Source organism: Barbatula barbatula, assembly GCF_947034865.1.
Source record: "Barbatula barbatula genome assembly, chromosome: 6".
Classification (NCBI taxonomy): domain Eukaryota; kingdom Metazoa; phylum Chordata; class Actinopteri; order Cypriniformes; family Nemacheilidae; genus Barbatula; species Barbatula barbatula.
The window spans coordinates 3345014-3365826 of record NC_136765.1 but is presented as its reverse complement, the minus strand read 5'-3'; the positions used below and the strand labels follow the sequence as shown (position 1 = coordinate 3365826).

The window sequence follows — 20813 nt, the reverse complement described above, 5'->3', positions numbered from 1 at the left end:
AAAAGTTCACCAAGTTCATATTCACACTGCGCTCCAGTGAACTGAGGAGCGTTGTAGCTCAGACGGATCTGGACAGGATGTGACAGAAAGACCAGAACCACATGCTTGTTGTGTTCTACCCAGGCTCCTCGAGGAGAAATGAGGTTCAAACAGGTCAGTGTGCACCAGAACGACCCTTAAAAATGAGAAGTTTATTCTAGTGTGCTCTCTCTCTCTCTCTCTCTCTCTCTATAGCACATTAAATCGAACTCTCGGTTCACCGAAAACAGGATGGGAAGTGACTGAAGATTCTTTCTACGCTCACACCCCTTTACGGCTAACTTCCCTTCGCCAACAATATCGGCACCCTCAACCCGGTGGCGAAGTGTCAGTGAGTTTTGGCCTGTTACTATAATTCGAAGTATTATCCTCCACAGTGGGACGGTCGTGAGTTTGTGGGCGCTACAGACTCTGCTGTGCCCTGCTCTCAGATCCTGGAGCTCAAGATGAGCAGCTGAAAACTATAAAGGTGTGAAAACAAACAGAAAATTAAGTGTTATAATGATTTTAATGGAAGTGTTTACATTGTGTTCTGTTACCAGCCGATGGCAGTGTGTGTATATACTGAGTATATACACTGCTCAAAGAAATAAAGGGAACACCTGATCATCACAGCTCAACACCAAGTCAGTTAACCCTCAGGATTATCAATCAACCCGGTAAGTAAGCATTAGTGATTGTGAACCATTTTTACTTGTTTTGGTGCAAACAAAAGTGACAACAGGTACACTGGAGAGGCAACAACTAGGGTGGTTTCGGGAGGACCATTCTCAGAGGGTCTTACAGACCTCCACATGCTATGAAGTATTGGGATTAAATCCTCAACTCTATTGTCAGATTTTATGCTGGTGCAGTGCAGAGCCCTCCTGGTGCATGATAAAACCCGACCTTATGTGGCCAGAGTCTCTAGGCTGTTTCTGGATGATGAAGTCATTGATGACATTGACTGTCCCCAGACCTTAATCCAGTTGAGAAGCTCTGGGATCTCATGTATCCAAAACCATTAAGTAGCACCACAGACTGCCCAGGAGCTCACTTATGCTCTGATCCAGGTCTGAGAGGAGATTTCACAGGAGACCATCTGCCATCTTGTCAGGAGTACGCCCAGACATTACGGGCAGTTCATACGGGCACGTAGGGCCATGCACATTACTGACTAACATTATGAGTAACTGTGGTTAAACTATAAAAGTTGAATTAGCCAATACTTTTTTTACAGTGATTTTACTGTAATTCTTGCCCTGAATGTGTTTATAATTTTGGCTTTCATTGACCATTGTCACATTATTTTGTTCTCGGAAGTTATGCAAAGTATGTAAGTGAAGAGATTTTACCTGGATATTTTGTTCATTGAGATCTAATGTAGTGTGATTTAGGTGTTCCCTTTATTTTTTTGTGTGTGTCTCAGTTGTGTCTCTCCGGTTGTTGTTTTTTGAGGCATGCTATCAGTGGACTTCTGAAGATTCTCTTTAAGGCTGCCGGCATCTGGAACACAGAATGAGCACAACGGCACACCCACCCGGGACCACCGGCACCAACACCAACCAGCTGGATGCCATCGTACAGTTTCCTCACAAACACAAACTGATTCACTCATATAGTTTACACACAACTTACTGTTTCTCAATATAAAATGAGTAGATTGTTATTATCAGTAGATATCAATTTCTACATTTAATAAAGGTGAATATTTTAATCCGTTTATTTCATTTATATCTTAGATAAAACATTCTCTATGAAATGCCGGGTTATTTTCAACACTGCATTGGGTCAAAAGGACAAACCCAAACCGCTGGGTTGTAAATGAACAATGCTGGGTTGTTTCAAGCTAGAATGCTGGGTTGTTTTAATCCATTGTAGGGTCAAATATAAACCATTTGCAGGATTATTTTAACCCAATGGTTGGGTTTGTCCCTTTTTGACCCAATGGTGGGTTGAAATTAACACAGAATTTGTTTACATGTACATTTACTATGACAGGAACATGCTCCAAAATCACATGTATGCTGATTGGGAATCATAAACATTGAGAATGTTCAAGTGTAAAGTATAACTAATGTCTGGATGTCTCTTAACGGTCTCAGGATCTGTTTGTGCTGCTGGATCTGATCGGAGGTCCTTTGGGAATCAGTTCTCCAGCACAAGCCGATGGCTTTCCAGACTTCAGAATATCGTTTCAGATCTCGCTGCTCTTTTTTCACTGATCACATCTTCACCTTCTGCTTTCACTCTCGTAAGTTCACTAGGGCTGTACAATTAATCGAAAATTTATCGTAATCGTAAATTTTTGCCAAAAAACGAAATAATGGAGGTAAACGATTATTGTGCCACATTACATTCGACAAGGATCCTCTCTTTTCTTGTAGTATAAATCCACAGCGCACACCTTTCCTTTACAGTGGTTCAGTATTTCTTTACATTTATTTTTCAGTTAAAATTCAGAGTTTATAAGCCAAGTTTTCTTATTTTCTATGTGGTTTTAAAGGTTAATGAGTGATCATGTATAAATAATCCGGATCTCAATATTGGCAAAAATAATAGCGATTATGGTTTTTGTCATATCGAGCAGCCCTAACTTTCAGAGTCATTTACTTAGGTTTCATTTTTGAGGACACACTTTTCCTAATTCCAAAAAATATTGTGGGTCTCTGACTTGGCTGAAGATCTGAAGAACTAACATGTAAAGGAATGAAGTGTGTTTATATCTCTTCTTTTCTGTTGTCTAGAGCGTCGACTACATGCACTCGGTGTCCTGGAGAATCGACCGAATGAGGTTCAGTACTTCTGGCCCAGCCTGCACGTGGTGTGTTGTCTTTCATGTACAAGTTCGTGTGAACCTTTAATTTGAAGAGACTCTTATTTTGAAGGGCTCGTCTCACCATAAAGTTTCCTAGTTCACGGTTTTGTTTTGGTCCGTAGTTTGAGGAGGCTAGCGGGATTATTTCTGTGTTCATCAGCATGTATTTTACACTGTAAACGCCACAGAGGCAACATCTTAAGTTAATAATTTCATAATTACATTCATATATTAGCGATAAAAATATTATTTATATGAAGAAGGCATTTGATTTACTTGCATTTAAAAACATTTTATTTTCCCTTATTTACATGAGAAAGCACATGTTAAAGAGTTAAATGGTGATTTTTATAGTTTTCTTTGTTACAGTTTTCACTATGACCTTGTAAAATGAGAAAAAGAGCCACAGTAAAGAGCATCTAAAGTTTACTACGACTTGAGTCTTCATTTGAGAGGAAGAGTTTAGCTAGTTGTATAGCTGCACTTGCTACAGTGCAGTGAAGACAACATAGTGAAAAGACGTTAAAAGGCTGGCGTCATACATCGTGCTAAGATGGAAGCTAAAAGAAGTGACAAGATTTCCGTGGATAGTAAAAGAAGTTTGTGGTCATCCACAACGTTCACTAGCTCGTTAACACGTGCACGAGCCAAAGCGGAGGCAGCTAGAACACGTCTTGCATTCGCCGAACAAGAAGCTAAAGCTAAAATAGAAAGAGCTGCTAAGGAAGCAGAGCACCAAAGAGAAAAGGCTGACAGAGAAGCTACATATCAGCTGGAAAAAGCAAAGAAGGATGCCGAGCTAGAAGCGCTCACTATTCGCAGAGAGGCAGCAATGGCTGAAGCGGAAGCAGCAGTGTGGGAAGCGGCAGACACTACAGAAAATTACGTGGCATTATATGAAGTAGGCCCATCAGAAGAGGATAAAAGGGAACGGACAAAAGAATACATAACATCTCACTTAAACCCTCAAGCGTAAAAGGGCCATCTTTCTACTGACTTCCCAGCTCAAGCCGCCATTAAAGCTAGCCAGTCATCAAGTCAGCCCCCCGGTGTGTACGTCCCACCATCAGTCAACATAGGAAATCAGGCTTCACATGGAGAATCTGACCAGCAAAGGGACTCCACAATGAGCCACTCCAACTTGAACAGGTCAACACAGCCCTTCTATCCCCAGGGTGCTCCAATAGCTTCCCACAGTGGACCCACGACTAAACACCTGGCACAGTACCTAGCTCGTCGAGACCTGGTGAGTTCAAGTTTATATCAATTCCACGATCATCCGGAACACTATCGTGATTGGCAGTCATTGTACGACAGTGCCACTCAAGGACTAGGCCTCACAGCTACCGAGGAATTGGACTTCATGACAAAATGGCTGGGTAGAGAATCCAGCAACCATGTCAAACGTCTACGGTCAGTTTACATAACTAACCCATTCATAGCACTTACTAAGGCCTGGGAACGCCTCCAGGAATGTTATGCAGCTCCTGAAATAATCGAAAAAGCTCTCTTCGAACGGCTTGATAATGTCCCAAGAGTTTCAGGAAAAGAACAGGTGAAGCTATGAGAACTAGCAGACTTGTTAATGGAAGTGCAGTGTGCCAAGGAGGACGGCTACCTCCCAGCTCTCGCCTATCTGGATACTGCACGCGGCATTGAACCCATAGTTGCTAAACTGCCTTATGGGCTCCAAGAAAAATGGATTTCAGTTGGTTCAAGGCATAAGGAAGAAAATGGGGGACAGTTTCCACCATTTGATTTCTTCAGCAAGTTTGTGTGCAGCGAAGCTCGTAAAAGAAACGACCCTAGCTTTGCTATTCTAAGTACTAGCGGCTTGCCGTGTTGTGTTGTGGCTCAACTACTCACCTCGCTAAAGACTGTCCTAACGCAGTTAAGTGTTTGGAGTGCGACAGCACCTGGCACGACTCTGCCATGCACCCTGGACCCGCACCTCGATTCAAAACCCCCTCAACACCACCACACAACGGCGGGGAGGAAGAAAATGGCATCATTAAAGCGGTTGTTAATTCAAACTGCACTGAGGTTTGCGGCACAGGAAACATCGGCTGGTCATGTTCCAAGATTTGCCTTGCAAAGTTATATCCTAAATCTCAACCAGACAAAGCTATCAAGGCCTACGTCATCCTGGATGACCAAAGCAACTGGTCGCTGACAAGGTCCAGCCTTTTCGAGCTGTTTAACATCGAGCGCAAATCGCACTCTTACTACCTAAAGACATGCTCTGGAATAATGGAAACATATGGGCGCAGGGCTGAAGACTTTGTGCTGGAGTCACTCGATGGAACGGTCACGATCCCTCTCCCACCACTTATTGAGTGCGATGATATACACAACAATCGGTCCGAAATCCCAACCCCGAATGCAGGTCGTCATCATCCTCATCTTATCAAGGTAGCAGAGCACATCCCAGAGGTCGACCCTACTGCAGAGATCCTCCATAAGGGTGCACAAGGTTCGAGACCAAGTCAATGGCCCCCACAACGCCCCTTTTGCCCAACGTTTTTACTTAGGATGGGTGCTAGTTGGAGAAGTCTGCTTGGGGAATGCACATAAGCCGACAGTCAACATCTTCAAGACAACTGTGCTTGACAATGGCCGGCCCTCCCTACTCAAACCCTGTACAAGCTTTTTGCACATCAAAGAAAAGGTTCATCATTGCGGAGAGACAAGAGACAGGGCTTCAAAGACTAGCAAGTCTACAGAAGAAACGTTGGGGCAAACCGTTTTTAGTCACACTGAACAGGACCACAAGCTGGCATCTTCACTCGAAGACGACATCTTTCTAAAACTTATGGACAAAGAAGTATACAGAAATGAGTCAAATAGCTGGGTAGCTCCTCTCCCATTATAGCAACCTAGACAACGCTTGTCTAACAACCGAGAACAAGCAGTCAGGCGCTTCGCATCACTCCAACATAACTTGAATAAGAAGCCAGAGATGAAACAACAATATGTGACTTTCATGGGGAAAATGTTGGAGAACGACCATGCAGAAACAGCTCCACCCCTAGGAGAGAATGAAGAATGCTGGTACCTGCCGACCTTTGGAGTGTACCATCCTCGAAAACCTGACCAAATAAGGGTGGTATTTGACTGTCAGATTATTACTTTGCCTAGGTATACAGCTTTCGTGAGTTGAAGGGTCTAGTCGACGGAGCAATCAGAGGAACCGGATCCGGGGACCAAGAATGACACAGACACAGAAGTGTAGTTCACCCAAAGTCAAAGTTTACTAAAGATGGGTTCAGTATATATATGCATAAGTAAGGAAGTGACGAACATATCACTTATGTCTGAACATCTCACACAATAACAAGATAACACATTGGTTAGGTCAACGTGTACTGAGCACGCCGTAATAGATGGAGATCGGTTAGACAAAACATATATCTGTACTTGCAATGTTGCAACAGTTCGGACACAGATAATTCTGGATTCTCACAATGGCCACTTTAAGACCAACAGTCTTACAAACAAACAGAATATACATTCAAATGTATTCGTAATCATTTACTTGCAATTAGCATATTTTTATTTTGTTTTCGTACGCAAGCTGTCAAATCACTCAAAATCACTTCTAATAAGAAAAAGAAAATTAAATCACGAAAATAGGAAATCATGGGAATAATGGATCGATCCTTCCTCCTTTCTTTGATAAGGAATCACTCATCTATTGTTATTTCGGAGTCTGCTCCCCTACCCTCAGCTACTTGAACTCTTTCATCACCATCAATCCCCTGGGCCACCCGTATCACTATTGGCTCTTCACAGGGGTTCCCATAATCATCATCGTCTTCGTCATTATCACTGTCAAAGTCGGTTCCCCACACCCTAGGGTTATGCTCAATAGCGAGACCCCCCGGTGTGGCTCGAGCCCTCCTAATCCGGTTCATTTCTATCATCTGGCGTGATACCATCCCCTGATACGGTCCTTGCCTTGTCAAGGGAGAAAAAGATTGCATTACACCTTTACTGAGGCACTGTAGAATATAGGGCCCGAACAGTATGAAAACTAATAGACAAACAATTAATGGCATCACAGTGCTGAAAATCCAGCCACCCCAGCCTCCCCCCAACCTGCCCAGCCATTCAACCCATGAAGAATCAGCTGTTTCCGGTATCGGGATGGATTGCCTCATGTGTGTCACAATGTCCGTGATGTTGTCTGAATAGTCGGGAATTGAGAAACAGCAAGAGACTCCTAACATTTTACACACTCCCCCTTTCTCGGCCGTCAATATGTCCAGAGCGAGTCTATTTTTGACAACTGCTTCTCTCATTGTTCTTAACTGAGTAATGATCAGGTTCAGCGCCTGTGCTGTATCGTTTTCCAAAGATAGCACTTGCAATGCCAGACCATTTATCTTGTTTAAAGCAATGGCTGTCCCTATGCCTGTAAAGTAACCCGCCACAGACCATCCTATAGTTTCCCACGGGCTGGTCCATGGATTGCTAGTTCTATGACCGTCATAATAATCGGGCGGGGGCTGGACATCCCGCGTTGGTCTATTTGGTGATATTATCCCCTTATCCGTCATATTCTTCCGTATAATAGTCGTTCCTGTAGACATAATAGCAGGATAACAACAACCTTTCCACTGTCCTGCATCCAAATGGTAATACGCAGTTTCACCACATATCCACACCATCCCCGGTGCGCTGTCTAGATGTGAAAATGGACATTCAAATCCCTCAGAGGTGCTGTTCTTATAAGTTATCGTGCAATTATGGGTTCCCTTCTTCGCCTGAGTCAGAGTTATCGTATTTTTACAGTCAGACATTCCTACCATATGTTTTCCTATCCCCGAACATATACACAGTACTGCTGGATGAGCATGTACGTGGAAGGTGGGTCCCTGAAATGGTGCACCCGTGTACGAGCAACCATAATCTCGAATTCCCACAGTTGGGGAATTTCCCTGTCGCACATTGTCTGTCATTTGTACCATCAATGACATCTGCTTAGGCATTTCACATATGCCTTTGCTTTTCCATATCATGTCTGTGGTTACCTCCTGGGTTTTCCACATTGACTGAAGTTGCAAACATACCCAACAGTCTCCGTCTCCTTCATCCTGCGCCACCCTTCTCTGTAATATTGCTAATGCACATGCATAGTTTCCATCACATCGAGCCTTTGCTACTCTTATCTCTTTGGTGCCTGGAGTGAGATTGGAGCCCCTAAAGAAATGGATATCCCCAGATGTGCCCATTCCCTGTGTCGCCATGCTTTCTCGCAATTCATTAGTTATTTCCTCCACGGCTGAATCAAGCTTCGGGGTTTCTACAGTGAGCTGGATTCTCTGATATGCATCTTTACCCATTAGGGCCCATGCACAGTAATAGGTTCCCTCATCTTCTGTTTGTATGTCTGTTATGGTAACATTTATTAACCACGCATGCCTCCCATTCGCCTCTCTCCCAAAAAGAGCAGGTTTGGTATCGTCCCTGTCGCAGTATATACACCTTTTCCCTCCTACGGTTACTCTATGTATCTTTTTCTCAATCGTTATACTAAATCTGGATTCTGGGATTTGTGCCTCTGGGCCTTGGTAATCTTTTACCTCTGACCAACTGCAAGAATCTTTGCAGAAATATAAACTATGTCCATAACTGCTTCTTGTTTCTTCCGTATTGTCCTGAGTCCCTACACTCACAGATATAGGGTCACAGAGGAAGTTGGCCTGTCCTCCTGCCTTTACCGTGAACTTTAGAGGGTTTTCATTTGGATAGTCTTTATGTAGTTCTCGTTTCATCCGATTCTCGCTTCCTTCCTCAATATGCTTTATTAATCTACCTTTGTCGTCTCTTATAATCCCTCCTTTATCTGGAGCACAACCACTTTTACTCCAATGCTCCAGATCTGCCTGTGTTGGCTGACTTTGTACGATTTTGATGTCAATATCAGGTATATTCGTTATGTGCACGGTCATTGTTATCTGTGCTTCGTCTTTTTGGTGAAACGGTGATTTAATCAGATTTTTGGCTGCTGCCTTTGCGGCTTCATCAGCACTGCGGTTTCCTAACGTTTGTTCATCCTCCCCTGAAGCATGACCTTTGACCTTCACTATGGCCACTTCGAGCGGGAGCTGAACTGCTTCTGTTAGCTGTTTTATCAGATTAGCATGTGCTATGGGTTTACCATCGGCTGTTTTGAAACTTCTTGCTTCCCACATTTTAGCATAATGGTGAAGAACACTCCACGCGTACTTTGAGTCTGTGTAAATTGTTGCTCGCTTCTCTGTCATTAGTTCACAGGCCCTTATTAATGCTATCCATTCTGCCGCTTGAGCCGAATTGTAGTCTAGAGCAAAAGCTTCTATCACCCCGCCTGAGTCTGAAACCACAGCATAGCCACAAAGGTAGACACCATCACAGGGCTTTGAACAAGACCCATCCACATAGATGTGTTGTCCCCCATCTAGGGGCGTATCCAACAGATCGACCCTAGAAGAACAAGAGGTTGTCAGTTCAAAGATGCAATCATGATCAACAGTCAAATCTGCCATATCCATCATACCCAAAAGTCCCAGCAAAGCAGGATTAATGTTTGCTGTCGTTTGTATATCAAGATTTTTCGTAGCCAGCAAAATAGCCTCGTACCCTGATCGTCTTTGTGCTGTCATGTGTTGTGTTTGCATGTTGTGTAAAATTGCGCCGACCTGATGCGACGCATACAATGTCATTGGGTGTGACAGAACAGTTTTCTCTATCATTTGCACAATCAAAGCAGCTGCAGCCACAGCACGAAGACATGCTGGCATACCTGTAACTATGTTATCTAACTTTTTGGACAGATATGCTACTGGTCTATATGTGGAGCCATGCAGTTGCAACAGGACCCCAACGGCTACACCCTCTGCCTCCGTAGCGTGCAAGTGAAAAGGTTTGGTTTAGTCTGGTAGGCCCAATGCTGGTGCTTTAATGATGGCTGCTTTTAATGCATCAAAATGTTCATCTGCCTCGGACGTCCAGTCCAGACGTGTGTTGGGCAGAGTTTTGTGATCAATCAGACCTCTCAGGTGCCTATCATGAATCATGCAGTCAGGTATCCACGATCAGCAATAGTTCACTAGTCCCAGAAAACTTTGGAGCTGCTGTACTGTTCGTGGGGACCTAATGTTTCTTATCAGTTGGATCCTGTCTGTGGATATTGCTCTGAGGCCTTGCATCAGTACATGACCTAAGTAGTTCACCTTAGTCTGGACCCATTGAAGTTTTTCTTTTGAGGCTTTGAAACCTGCGTCCGCAAGCACATTGCAAACAATCACAGATGCTTTTTCACAGTCCTTCTGCGTCTCCCCCGACACTAGGATGTCATCTGCAAACTGAAGCACAGACACTGTTGATGGCAAATCATTCATTATGGCCAAAGTTCTGCGCACTGCTGCCGAAAAGACAGCGGGTGAGTCCGCATAGCCCTGTGCAAGACGCTTCCACTGATATTGTTGCCCTCTATATGTAAAAGCTAACAAGGGCTGAGTCTCTGGGTGAACTGACACAGAGAAAAAAGCTGCACACAAATCAATGACAGTAAAATACTTGTGTGAGTATGGGACAGAATTCATAACAGTCGGAACATCAGGCACAATTGGTGCGAGTGGTATGATCAATTGATTAATAGCTCTCAGGTCCTGAGTTAATCGCCAAGTTTTCCCATCGGCTTTCACTACAGGGTTAATTGGTGTGTTGTATGGTGAATGTGTTGGTTCGAGGACACCCTGCTGGACAAAACTTTCAATCAAAGGCTTAATACCTTCCTCTTTATCCTTTGATAAAGGGTATTGCTTAATGTAAACAGGTTTATTTGTTTTAAGCTTTGCTCTATAAGGTTCCATATCAATGAAACCAGTGTCATCCTTGAACTGAGACCATAACAAAGGGTTAATCATGGAGTCCACCCGTGCAGGCATGCCGGCACAGGAAACTGGCGTGTGTGAGCTGCTTCGGTGCTCACATGTCGGTAATGGATCAATGGATGCCTGTAAACTGGACAGAAAAGAGAAAACAAACTTTTTTTTCAGTGAATTTAATATCCATACCCAATTTGTACATCATATCATGACCTAAAAGATTTAGTGGAGCACCTGGTATAATTGTAAATTTGTGAAGGAATGGTTTAACACCTGAAGCTTTAACCTCCAAGGGAGGTGTCACAGGACATGCAATGTCAGTTCCTGTTATTCCCACAGAGTGAATTATCTGGTTAGTCAAAGGACCCTCATATTCTTTAGCTGTCATCGATGAAGCATCAGCACCTGTATCAAGCAGGAATGTTAGAAGCTGCCCATTCACCACAAGGGTAAAGTAAGGCAAATCCTCTCCATTATTTGAAAATGTTAGGGTGATCATACATAACTCGGAACTGACATCACTCTGTGGGCACCCCTATGCTTGGTTGGGGTGCCATTGGGTTTGAAAGGTTGCACCGAGTTCTCGTTACTCCGCTGTGGTGCGCGTCTTCTATCAGCAGAGTCACACTCTGCGAGACGAGCTGGGGGCCCAGTATCACCTGAGGTCAGTTGTGGCGTCATGTGCCTCTGCAACTGCCTGCACTGACGTTTGAAATGGCCCCTCCTTCCACAGTGATAACATACCCTATCTGACTTCCCCCTTTGTTGTGTGCCTGTCTGTGGGTAAGAAGTTTGATTGTTATTTGTAAACATGGCATTTTCAATTTTAACAGTGAAACCACCCGATGCGTCAAGTTCCCTTATTCGTTTTCCTAGAGTCTCTATGGACATCTCGTGCAAATTCGATGTGGTGATTCGGATTAATTGCGCTTGCTTCGCATTCATGTTATTCAACATTGTGTTAATAAACAGAGGCTTTAATTCATTGGTTAAGGGAAGTTTAGAATCGTCGGTCCACGCTCTCTGAAAACGCACAAAGAATTCAGACACAGATTCTTTCGGTCTTTGTTTAGTGCTGGCAGCAAACGACAAATCTTGTCTGCTACCTAGACGTTCATCAAGAAAAACTCTCAACTCTGTGAAAAATGTGTCAACATTAGTAACCTTCTCCCAAAAGAATTCATGCGGGTTTTGAGACGTACCACTGCCGGTAATCTTATCATTATTGGATGATAACGTGGGGCACTTTTGTAGTAACATTTGTTCAGTTACATCTCCCTCGAGCGTTCTCAATAAAACTGCCCTGAAATCGCTCCCTGCAAAATGTGCATATTTTGTATGTGTCTTTAAAACAGTCACATATTTCCCTGCTTCTTGTGGGGATGGCAGACTCTTACAAATTGATTCCATATCGGACATTTTTAGCGGTCTAATATTCATGGTATTGCCAGCTCGAATCCAAACCATTGAATTCTGCGGTGCGTCACACACAACAAGTTCGTCATCTAACTTTTTGTTTTCCGTCTTTTTAACAGGTTTAATGTTTTCAATTGCATTGCACCGTGCGCTGGGTTGAATGTTCTCGGGACCATTTTTCTGCTGCACAGGGGCTGACGGCAAAGTTTCGGGCTGGCAAAAAGTACTGTATGACGGTGGCATTTTAGATGCACCCTGCTTTGCTACATAAGCAATAATTCGTTTTTTCTCAGGACCTTCATCCCAAACCTTTTTATAATCTTTCCATAGAGCACAAGCTTTAATCATGTATGTATAATCCCAATTCGGATCACCCCACCCGTCTTTCACCATACTTTTTGCCCTCTCGATTCCGTCCTCCGAAAATGAACCTTCTCTCGGATACGGTGAATCCATTTGTGGTTTCATTTTCTTTGACCACCTTGCGAGATTACCGACATGCGGTTCGACATAAAAACCTTGATCATTTCTATACATAAATGCAACTGGCGTTTCGCCAGGCAACGGATGTTTCGAATTAGAACCTCCCATCTTCCACTTCAAAAACACAGATTAGTATTGGGGTTTAGTATTTGGAACCCTGAATGCTCAATCGACTGTTTCAACTATAATGCATGTATCGTATTTTGACCCTGGGTGTTTTTGATTCACCTCACTTTAAGTCACACTCTATCAACATTCGATAATGATTCGAATATGAATTTATTTCTCTAAACAGAATTTCTGAAATAACAAAAGATGACAAAAGCGGTTTCTGAATGACAAAGCTTACACCGCGATCACCATATACAGTAACATGACATGTATATCTTACTCGTGTGTTAATAATTGTTTTCAGGCAATTACTGTTGTGTGCAACCACATCACAACAATGGGAATTAAATCCCACTAACAATGAGCGCTAAACCTATTTCGTCTCTCTACGAAATATTAATCACCAGAATCCTACAGGATAAGTGTTATATATGCTTCAATCAAAATTTGTCAAAGAAATATTTTAAAACACTTACCCTTTTAATTGTAGGTCTGTGCCCGATCGTCGGTGTGCCTGCCTCAGCTCGGCTTTGGTCTCTTGATTCGAAGAGGTTTTCCCCCTTTCTCTGACGAGCCCCCAATTGTAAGATTATTACGTTGCCTAGGTATACAGCGTTCGTGAGTTGAAGGGTCTAGTCGACGGAGCAATCAGAGGAACCGGATCCAGGGACCAAGAATGACACAGACACAGAAGTGTAGTTCACCCAAAGTCAAAGTTTACTAAAGATGGGTTCAGTATATATATGCATAAGTAAGGAAGTGACGAACATATCACTTATGTCTGAACATCTCACACAATAACAAGATAACACATTGGTTAGGTCAACGTGTACGGAGCACGCCGTAATAGATGGAGATCGGTTAGACAAAACATATATCTGTACTTGCAATGTTGCAACAGATCGGACACAGAGAATTCTGGATTCTCACATTGACTCAAGTGCCAAACACTTAGGTGTGTCTCTCAACGATGTACAATCGCGAAAGTCGTGGACTTAAGTAGAGAGGCCTCACCTGCTCAACGTAGTCTGTGTCTCCTGTGGGAGATAGCAAGCGACACATTCACCTTCTCCGTGGCAAACGACATCAAGCCATTTACACGCCGTGGTGTCCTCTCCACGGTGAACAGTGTTTTCGACCCCTTGGGTTTCCTGGCCCCGGTCACTATCCAAGGCAGACTCCTCATCCGGGAACTCACCGCCGAGCTGTCTGAGTGGGACGTACCACTACCGGAAGATAAATTCAGCAAATGGAAAGCTTGGCAGGACTCACTTCAGGAGCTGAGACACCTTCATGTACCACGATCATACACAGCATCTTCGCTAGCAAAGGCAGTGCATACAGAACTCTGTGTGTTTTCCGATGCTTCGATCAAAGCCATCGGCGCCGTGGCGTACTTGAAGGCCATACAAGAAGATGGACAAACTCACATTGGATTTGTCATGGCCAAGTCAAAACTTGCACCACAGTCGGAACCAACCATCCCAAGACTCGAACTTTGTGCGGAAGTCTTAGCAGTGGAAATGGCAGACTTGATTCACGATGAACTAAATTTGAAGCTGGATTACACAAATTTTTACACCGACAGCAAAGTGGTCCTTGGCTATATCTATAATGAATCCAGACGATTCTACGTTTACATCCATAATAGAGTTCAGCGCATTCGCCAAACCACAAAACCTGAACAATGGCACTACGTGCGCACAGAAGATAATCCAGCCGACCATGCATCAAGGTCTATCCCCGCCTCATCCCTGGCACAGACAACGTGGTTAAAATGACCTAGCTTCCTCCTCAACCCCCTCGACAAACCAGATCCTGTTCGGTCATTCGACTTGGTCAAACCAGAACTGGACACAGATATCCGTGCACAAGTAAGTAGCTATGTCACAAGGCTGCAAGAGAAAAGCCTTAGCACAGAACGCTTTCTAAGATTCTCCAGCTTCACCAGTCTCGTTCGAGCTATAGCACTCCTCATTCACGTTGCAAGGTCCTTTAAGCTCTCAAAAAACATGGACATGTGTAAAGGGTGGCATAAGTGTGATCTGTCTCGTACCCAGATTAATTAACGCTAGCGAAGGAAGTCATCATTGTAGCTGTTCAGAGGAGAGCGTTCTCGAAGGAATTTGAAACTTTGAACGCAAATAAGGCAGTCCTTCCAAACAGCAGACTGAAGAACGCTAACCTGGACATTGGAGAGACAAATCCCATAATCCTCCCAAAGGATAACCACATTTCCCTGCTGCTCGTCAGACACCATCACGCTGCGGTCAAACATCAAGGTCGTCTCCTGACGGAAGGAGCCGTCAGAGATGCAGGACTATGGCTCCTAGGAGGAAAAAGGCTCATCAATTCTGTCTTACACAAATGTATAACCTGCCGCAACCTAAGAGGCAAAATGCAAGAGCAACGCATGGCAAATTTGCCTCCAGAACGCCTCCAAACCTGCATATGTGGGATTGGATGTCTTTGGACCCTGGTGCATTTCCACCAGACGAACAAGAGGAGGACAAGCTGAGAGCAAGCTGTGGGCCATATTGTTCACGTGTATGAGCTCTAGAGCAGTGCACATTGAGGTCATTGAGTCAATGGACACCTCAAGCTGTATTAATGCTCTAAGGCGCCTCTTTGCCATAAGAGGACCCGCCAAACAACTACTCTCCGACCGCGGTACGAACTTCATAGGAGCATGCAGGGAACTGGGAATGAGCGCTGTTCAGAGGTATCTAGACACCATCACGCTGCGGTCAAACATCAAGGCCGTCCCCTGACGGAAGGAGCCGTCAGAGATGCAGGACTATGGCTCCTAGGAGGAAAAAGGCTCATCAATTCTGTCTTACACAAATGTATAACCTGCCTCATGGGAATTCAACCCTCCTCATGCCTCACACATGGGTGGTTCTTGGGAACGAATAATTGGGGTGGCCAGAAGAATCCTGGACTCAATGTTTCTCGAGCAGTACACTCGGTTGACCCACAAAGTTTTGTGCACACTAATGGTGGAAGTGACAGCTATTATGAACGCAAGGCCACTAATTCCAGTTTCAAACGACCCTGAAGATCCTTTCATTCTGTCACCATCAATGCTACTAACCAAAAAAACTGGAGTTCCGCCTCCTCCAGGAGACTTCACAGATTAAGACCTCCTCACCACGCAGTGGAGACAAGTACAAGCTCTTGCCAACAAATTCTGGAATCGTTGGAGTCGAGAGTATCTGCCAACCTTGCAGCATCGCAATAAATAAACCAAATCCCACAAAAACCTGCAAGTGGGAGATATCGTCCTTCTCAAACAAAGTGAAGCTACCCGCAACAACTGGCCCATGGCTATGATCACAAAGGCCTTCTCCGGAGATGACGGAAGGGTAAGGAAGGTGGAATTGAAGACCACAGATCAGGGACTTTCAAAAACTTTCTTAAGGCCAGTCTCTCAAGTTGTCTTACTCCTTACCAAGGCTAATGTACACAGACACTCATAATTCATAGGGGTCTATTAGTGACCTCTCAAAGGTCAGACAGTGTGTTGTCTTTCACGTACAAGTTCGTGTGAACCTTTAATTTGAAGAGACTCTTATTTTGAAGGGCTCGTCTCACCGTAAAGTTTCCTAGTTCACGGTTTTGTTTTGGTCCGTAGTTTGAGGAGGCTAGCGGGATTATTTATGTGTTCATCAGCATGTATTTTACACTGTTATCGCCACAGAGGCAACGTCGTAAGTTAATAATTTCATAATTACATTCATATGTTAGCGATAAAAATATTATTTATATGAAGAAGGCATTTGATTTACTTGCATTTAAAAATGTTTTATTTTCACTTATTTACATGAGAAAGCACATGTTACAGAGTTAAATGGTAATTTTTATAGTTTTCTTTGTTACAGTTTTCACTCTGACCTTGTAAAATGAGAAAAAGAGCCACAGTAAAGAACATCTAAAGTTTACTACGACTTGAGTCTTCATTTGAGAGGAAGAGTTTAGCTAGATGTATAGCTGCACTTGCTACAGTGCAGTGAAGACAACATACGTGGGTTTAATTCTGGATGATCACATACCGTTTCTCAACCGAAGTAAAAGACTTGATCTGTTTTGAGATGTTACTGTATAAATGTTCACTGACAGTGTCTGCATTTCTCACAGGAGTCCGAATTCTTCACCTCATATCGACTCCTTTTTCCGCGGTGTGGCACACCTTCGATGACAACGAGGAGAATCTGGATCGCTCCTCCATCAACAACCTCAACAAGATCCTGCAGGTGTTTGTGCTCGAGTACCTGAACAAGAAAAGTCCAAACCCCGTCCCCAAAGACTCCTAATGATCTCTCACCAAAACCTTCCATATATCTAAAGTGGTATTTGTTGCCGAAAAGCACATTCAATTCTAGCTCAGCCGGACAAATCACCAATTTAATTTTTTTTCTATATCTGTGACACATTTACTCCTGTAACGTTTTTCTAATTCGGTCAGATGTACTATAGTTACTCTGAGACTGGACATGTGTGTCTGTTAGACTGTTTTAATTCAGAGTAAATATCATACGACAACAGATTGACTGCATATATTTATGTCCCTATTTCACACAAGATCAGGAAACTATACAAAAAATACAATTGTACTCTTTGTCCTGCATGTGTTGGGTTTGTAGTTTTATTTCATTCATATAGAAGATGAAGGTTAAAGTGTGTTTGTGTGTATATTCTATGTTCGAAGCTTCAGCTCTAAGTGGTCTTTTGGGATCTGAGTGGGATTCAGTAAACATCGGGGTGGGTGTACGGTTTATTTGAACACTGAGCATTCAGTGACACACTGATGTTCATATATCATAAAGGAGAGATTAATAATAATAATAAGTCATAAATAAATAAAATAAAGATTGTATATGGTATTATGGCAGATTTTTCAATATGAAATGTACATTCATGAAACTACGCGTGCTTCAGTAAAATCAGAAAACCACATGTGTTGTAGTAAAACTAGAAAACAACGCGTGCTGTAGTAAAACCAGAAAACCACGGGTGTTGTAGTAAAACCAGAAAACCACACGTGCTGTAGTAAAAACAGAAAACCACGCGTGCTGTAGTAAAACCAGAAAACCATGCGTGCTGTAGTAAAACCAGAAAACCACGGGTGTTGTAGTAAAACCAGAAAACCACACGTGCTGTAGTACAACCAGAAAACCATGCGTGCTGTAGTAGAACCAGAAAACCACACGTGCTGTAGTAAAACCAGAATACCACGCGTGCTGTAGTAAAACCAGAATACCACGCGTGCTGTAGTAAAACCAGAAAACCACACGTGCTGTAGTAAAACCAGAAAACCACGCGTGCTGTAGTAAAACCAGAAAACCACACGTGCTGTAGTAAAACCAGAAAACCACGCGTGTTGTAGTAAAACCAGAAAACCACGCGTGCTGTAGTAAAACCAGAAAACCACGCGTGCTGTAGTAAAACCAGAAAACCACGCTGCTGTAGTAAAACCAGAACAACACGTGCTGTAGTAAAACCAGAAAACCATGCGTGCTGTAGTAAAACAAGAAAACAACGCGTGCTGTAGTAAAACCAGAAAACCATGCGTGCAGTAGTAAAACCAGAAAACCACGCGTGCTGTAGTAAAACCAGAAAACCACGCTGCTGTAGTAAAACCAGAACAACACGTGCTGTAGTAAAACCAGAAAACCATGCGTGCTGTAGTAAAACCAGAAAACAACCGTGCTGTAGTAAAACCAGAAAACCACACGTGCTGTAGTAAAACCAGAAAACCACGCGTGCTGTAGTAAAACCAGAAAACAACCCGTGCTGTAGTAAAACCAGAAAAACCACACGTGCTGTAGTAAAACCAGAAAACAACGCGTGCTGTAGTAAAACCAGAAAACCACACGTGCTGTAGTAAAACCAGAAAACCACGAGTGTTGTAGTAAAACCAGAAAACCACGAGTGTTGTAGTAAAACCAGAAAACAACACGTGTTGTATTAAAACCAGAAAACAACGTGTGCTGTATTAATATCGAAAGCCAACAGGGTCAGAGTATGCCCGTACCAGCACATCGGGAACGGACTCCTTCCTGGCCTCGACATCCCAGGCGTAGTCCAGGAAGGGACGCTGGCACTGGGCGGGCATGGGCGCCCTCCCGCATGGGACTGGGAAGCGATAGCTTTCCACCACTCGGGGTTGGAGGTGCACGGCCACCGAGAAGTGGGCTCACAGTCCATGTTGGCTGCCTACTGGGTTCGGTTATGGCTTGTTCGTTCTGTCACGTGTGGTGAGAACCCAAGTGCAGGCAGCGGGGATGAAGGGGTTAAACAATAGACTTTAATAAACACAAAACCACAAAACAAACACCCACGATGGGGGAAAACACTAACCAAACTAGATACAAAACTTAAAACAAACACTTCCCACAAGGGGGGAAAAAAAACAAAACACAAACGCACAAGGTACTTAAACATATACATACAGGATTTTCAGGAACAAGAACAATTCATACAGGGCAGGAAACAAGTACAACGAACGAGCACAAGACAATAGACAAGAGGGCATTAAATAGGAAACTAACAGAGGAGATAACAATGGGCAGGTGTGGGGAACGAGACACAGGAGGAAAGAGAGGGGCGGGGCCAATGACGAGACTGGAGAGAACGCATATTAAGTCTGATTGACAATAATATGTTTCTCTCCACATAAAACACATGGGTCTGTCATGATTCTGCCCCTAGACCAGAAAATCAAGACAAGAGTAAGCAGAATCATGACAATTAACAATGACATTATAACAGACTGCACTTCTACTTACCCTCCACTTCTATGATCCAGTCCCTCCAAAAACATATTATTCTGCTTTCTACCACTCTCCTGTTACTGCCACCTGGAGAAACTTCTGCTCTAAACAAAGCAGACAAGTCTCTTGCCAAAAGAGTCTTCTCCTCGTAGACAAACACATTTTTAAAGAGCCCTGGGTGCTTCTGCATGCAAGGCAAAAGCCCAAGACATCCAGGCCCTCTTTAAATCTGGAAAACAAAGATATACATAAAGTTACACAATGACAAGCTATTACAGTTAGTTTGTCATGTAAAAACATAAGTACATTCTGAAACTCACTGATCCAGAGAATACCGTAGCCCAGTGGTTCTCAAACTTTTTTGGTCATTCCCCACTTTAGACAAGGGGGAATTTTCAAGCCCCACCTGCCCCCATCGCCCCAACACAATGCTAATGAAATGCGCAACAAGCTTAACATGTTCCAATTTATTGAACTAACAAATCAGAGTAACAAGTTGTATCTAAAATACAAACTATACACATCAAATAACAGAAAGTTCTAAAATAAAGAAAATAAAAGTGCAGCTGTGTCATAATAACTTTCATGAAATAAAAAAATAGAGAAAATAAAAGTGCAGCTGTGCACTACTAATTTCAAAAATAGAAAAGATATAAAAGTGCCATTTTGAAATCTGTAAAAAAACATTTAAATATGGCTGCGAAAGTTTGTTCCGTTACAATTAATATGCCGATGTCACGTTATTTTGGTACTTCGGTTCCAGGTTACGTTTTTCAGGGGGTCTCATATCTAATGTTCTTTTAATATAGACTCCATGTAGACTAGTAATGATTACCCCTTTAATGTTTCCATGGCGACACGTCATATTTGTCACGTGACACACCGCAGCCACACCTTATGACAGATCGCCTTAGTTTCTTTTTTATTTCAAAATATTCACAAACTTGCTTACCACGTCATCAACTATCTGATATTCCGATTCTCAAAAATGTGTAAGTGAGTGTGTTTGGTCATTTATAAATAATCTTGATCTACGTGAGACGGGTGCAACCATGTTTCTTTACGACGCAGTTCAGAGAGTTTTGTCTGTCATCAGTTTCTCCCGAAATACATGCAAGAAAGTGGCCGGTGAACTCCGAGAACTTTAACTCTTGTAAACTTTATAGTTACTTTCACTATGTCTGTCTGATGTGAATAACACACGTCGTCAAATTATATTTGAATAGATTGTTATTGCTGCTTCCACAGACACGAGTGTGTATTTTACAAACTCCAAATGTATTGTTTTACTTGTGCTTATGTGTATTTAAATGGATGAAA

General features: G+C 43.1%; 1 pseudogene across 1 annotated transcript; it reads left to right on the top strand.

Annotated features, from left to right (window-relative positions):
- The first annotated feature begins 320 nt into the window (after positions 1–320).
- LOC306895396 (glutaminyl-peptide cyclotransferase-like) lies at positions 321–17033 on the top strand (annotated as a pseudogene). Its single transcript has 7 exons — positions 321–489; positions 877–1029; positions 1514–1599; positions 2124–2276; positions 2766–2839; positions 16745–16787; positions 16858–17033. The product of its transcript is annotated as a glutaminyl-peptide cyclotransferase-like (transcript).
- Positions 17034–20813: the final 3780 nt, after the last annotated feature.